This window comes from Ranitomeya variabilis, chromosome 2 (assembly GCF_051348905.1).
Source record: "Ranitomeya variabilis isolate aRanVar5 chromosome 2, aRanVar5.hap1, whole genome shotgun sequence".
NCBI lineage: Eukaryota > Metazoa > Chordata > Amphibia > Anura > Dendrobatidae > Ranitomeya > Ranitomeya variabilis.
This window is the reverse complement of record NC_135233.1, coordinates 517812006-517816544: the sequence shown is the minus strand read 5'-3', so window position 1 is coordinate 517816544 and position 4539 is coordinate 517812006.

The window sequence follows — 4539 nt, the reverse complement described above, 5'->3', positions numbered from 1 at the left end:
AAAATGGCTGCCATGGTGACCACCAATCTTGAAAAGTTTTCCCCCTCCCGTATACTAATGTGCCAGAAACAGGAAGTTGATATCACCAATAGTGATGAGCGAGCACTGAAATGCTTGGGTCCTCGTTGCTCAGATCGAGCAAATTGGAATACTCGGGTACTCGACCCGAGCAACGAGCCCAATGTAAGTCTAATGGAAACCCGAGTATTTTTACCACGATTCCACCCTGGGGATCCTTTTAAGGTCTAAAAGTGTCTGAAAATGATGGAAACACTGTTCAAATGACACAGGAACATCATGGGGATCGCCCTTGGAAGCATTTCTGACTCCTAGGTCAAAGCAGTAAGCAATGTTATCAGAGTTTCACACCATTTATACAGGTGCACCAAAAAACATACAAAAACTAAATCAAAATGGATTTTGCTGGGAAATATGTTAAGGTACATCCTTTCCAGGGTAATGACGTGTATATGAGGCAAAATAATTTATCCCAGACCAAAATCGTCCTCCACCACTTGGGCTATGTTCACATGCAGCGTTTTTGATGCATTTTACAACTTTAACATTGCTTATGCATTCACTTGGAAATATCTTCGTAACATTTAACAACCCTAGCTGGACATGTGTTGTGTGACATATAAGGAGACACATCTTGTTTCATTTCTGAAGCAGGGACTCTTAAAGTAACAAATCCTATTTTTAGAGGGGCATCAGGGCATTAATATTCTTAAAGGGCCATTGTTAAACAGTTGGTCTCCTATGCTGTTATTGCCTATGCAGTGAGTGGCTGGGCTGCCAAGAATTACAACACACCCCAATACCCTTTTCATGAGAGGTACAGGAGGTCATCCTGAAAAAATGTTGCATTGAATGCGAGGCTTGGCCTGTGTAATAATTATAGGGGATAACTCAGGAGACTCTTCGCATGGAACAAGACAACAACAGGACACAGTTTTATAAGTGGTAAAGTCTATATTATCACACGGTGATTCAAACAGGTGCAGAGAGAAAATCAAGTCCACAACACTTGGTGCAAATAATAAACGCAGCTTAGCAGTCTATAGGAAACTTCAGAGGAAAATGCAATCAAGCAGAAAGTCTATGAAGCACAGTTATTCTTGAGGATACTTGACACGAATAAATCCTTGTCTTAGTCCAGGCACAGATAGATATGTTTATAGGCAGTTCAAATCATATCTTAGCTCAACCAGGGAGGCCTGGGTAATAGTCTCAGGTTATAGCAAAGCAACAGCAGGTTACATGTCCAGCAAATGCAGATGAAGTAAACACGAGCAGCAGATGAAGGAGGATTACTGGAAACTTGTGTATGCAGCAGGAACTCAGAGCAGAGTAGCAGGATCACCACACAGGTTCACAGGAACAGGTGTATAGCCAGGGAGTAATCAGAGGTCAGGAGCTGGATGCAAGGCAGAATACTCTAGCACAGACTGAAGGCTGAGGTGGAGTTTTATAGCAGGAAGACACAGTGCACTTGAGACCAAAGACGCCATCTTGGAAGAGGGCAGTAATGCACAAAAGGTAAAAAATATTCAGAGTCCTGACATTACTCCCTCCTTAGAAGAGGCCTCAGGATGATCCTGGACCTGGTTTCTCAGGGAATCTCTGATGAAAACGAGAAATCTTCTGTTGGGCATTGATGTTTTCCACAGGTTCCCAAGAGTCTTCCTCAGGGGGATATCCCTGCCATCTTATCAGATATTGGAGCCGATTCCTGCGAATCCTGGAATCAATAATTTCCTCCGCCACAAAATTGTTCTTGCCCATCAATCACCACAGGCTGCGGAGGTGGCACAACACATCCCTGGAAGGTATTAGGAGTTACAGGCTTTAGAAAAGATACATGAAAAACTGGATGTACCTTCATAGTCCTAGGCAGCTTCAGCCGGCAGGCAGCTTCAGCCGGCAGACAGCTTCAGCCGGCAGGCAGCTTCAGCCGGCAGGCAGCTTCAGCCGGCAGGCCACAGAGCTCATAATACCGTTGATCTTGAAAGGGCCAATGAATTTCTGTCCAAGTTTTTGTGAAGGAACGTTTAACTTCAGATTCTTTGTTGCTAACCACACGGAATCTCCTACCTTGAACATGGGTGCAGGTTTACGGAATCTATCAGCCGATGTCTTATAACGTTCTTCAGCTGTGGTCAGGGATTCCTTCAGAAACTCCAGATTTTGTCTCATCGCAGTCAGCCTTTCCTCCACTGCTGGAACCGGAGAATTAATTGGAGACCTAGGTAAAATACACGGATGATATCCCAGATTGGCAAAGACAGGTGTAAATTTAGTGGAGGCGCTCTGAGAATTATTATATGAAAATTCGGCTAAAGGCAACAATTCCAACCAATCATCCTGGAGATGGCTGACATAGCATCTTAGATATTGTTCCAGCGTCTGGTTGGTACGCTCAGTCTGACCATTTGTCTGGGGATGGTAAGCAGAAGAGAGACAGACATTAATATTGAGTGCAGAGCAAAACCCCTTCCAGAATCTTGAAGTGAACTGTACTCCACGGTCAGAGATGATCTCATCCGGAACCTCGTGCAACCAAAAGACATTCTGTATGACCAAGTTCACTGTATCTTTAGCTGAGGGGATGCCGGTGCACGGAACAAAATGAGCAGCTTTAGTCAGGCGATCAACTACCACCATGATTGCATTCATGCCCCCTGATGTAGGCAGCTCCACAAAAAAGTCCATTGATATAGATCCCCCAAGGGCGGGACGGAACAGGTAATGGTTGTAGAAGACCCGTAGGTGCCACATGAGGAGTCTTGTAACGGGCACATACCTCGCAAGAGAGAACATAGTCCTTGGTATCCTTCAGGCAAGTTGGCCACCAGAAGAATCGGCTCAGGAACTCTTGTGTTTTCTGTACCCCCCTGTGACCAGACAACTTGGAGTCATGTACCAACTTGAGGATCTGCAGACGGACGACCTCCGGGACGTAGATACGTCGATCTCTGAACCACATGCCACCCTTAAAGACAAGATTAATATCCACAGGTGGGTTAGCCAGAAATACATCACCTTCATAGGCCTCCCTGCACTCCTTCCACAAGTCCTGATCGTGGATAACTCCGATGAAATTGGCATCAGATAGAATGGTCTTGGACAGGGCTCCAGGTACGGAATCCGCAGCATGGATTCGGGATAAAGCATCAGCCTTCCCATAACGAGAACCTGGACGGTACGAGATAAAGTTAAATTGATTTAAAAATAAGTTACAATGAGCCTGACGAGGAGAAAGACATCTAGCGGATCTAAGGAACTCTAAATTGCAATGGTCAGTTAGTACTATGATCTGTTGTGCAGCTCCTTGCAAATGATGCCTCCAATCTTTGAAAGCCGCAATAATAGCCAGCAATTCCTTGTCTCCCACGTCGTAATTCTTCTCTGCTGAGGTTAGTCTACGGGAAAAGGAAGCACAAGGATGTAGCAGACCCTTCTCTCCAGTTCTTTGGGAGAGAATAGCCCCCAAAGCATTATCAGAAGCATTGACCTATACAATGAAAGGTTGTGTTGGACCTGGGTGTATCAATAGTGGTGCTGATGTGAAACAGATCTTAAGCCGATCAAAAGCTTCTTGAGCCTGTGATGACCACTTAAAGGGCTTTTCCTTTTTTGTCAAGGAAGTAATGGGAAGGACAATATCAGAAAAATTTCGAATGAAGTGTCTGTAGAAATTTGCAAAACCAATAAAACATTGGACCTCCTAAACGTTCTTGGGTACTGGCCAGTCAAGGATAGCCTGAATCTTACCAGATTCCATGTTCAGCCCCTGGGGAGAGATGATATAACCTAAGAACTGTATCTCAGAATGATGGAACTCGCATTTCTCCGGCTTAATATACAGATGGTTCTCTTTCAGACGTCTTAAAACAGTTTTGACATGTTCTTCATGTTCCTGTAGAGAGTCAAAAAAGATTAGTATATCGTCCAAATAGATCACTACAAACTGGTCCAACAAATCTCTGAAAATGTCATTAGCAAGGTATTGAAATGTTGCAGGGGCGTTACAAAGCCCGAAGGGCATCACAAGAGATTCAAAGTGTCCATGCCGGCATCTGAATGCTGTCTTCCACTCATCCCCTGGACGAATACGCACCAAATTATAAGCCCCACGAAGATCCAGTTTAGAGAACACCTTAGCATGGCGGACTCTTTCCAGTAATTCGGGAATCAGAGGCAAAGGGTAACGGTTTCGTACGGTTACCTTATTGAGTTCTCGATAGTCAACACAGGGTCTCAGGGTCCCATCCTTCTTCTTTACAAAAAAGATAGGTGCCCCTGCTGGTGAGGAAGAAGGATGTATGAAGCCTTTGGCCAGATTTTCATCAATATACTCTTTTAAGGCTTGAAGCTCAGGTGCCGCCAAAGGGTATACGTTACCAAAAGGAATGGCTGCCCCGGGAAGCAGCTCAATGGGACAGTCATAATGCTGTGTGGAGGAAGCCGATTTGTATTCTTCTTGTCACAGATGTCAGAGAACTCTTTATAAGCTGAGGTAAAGAAAATACCTGTACA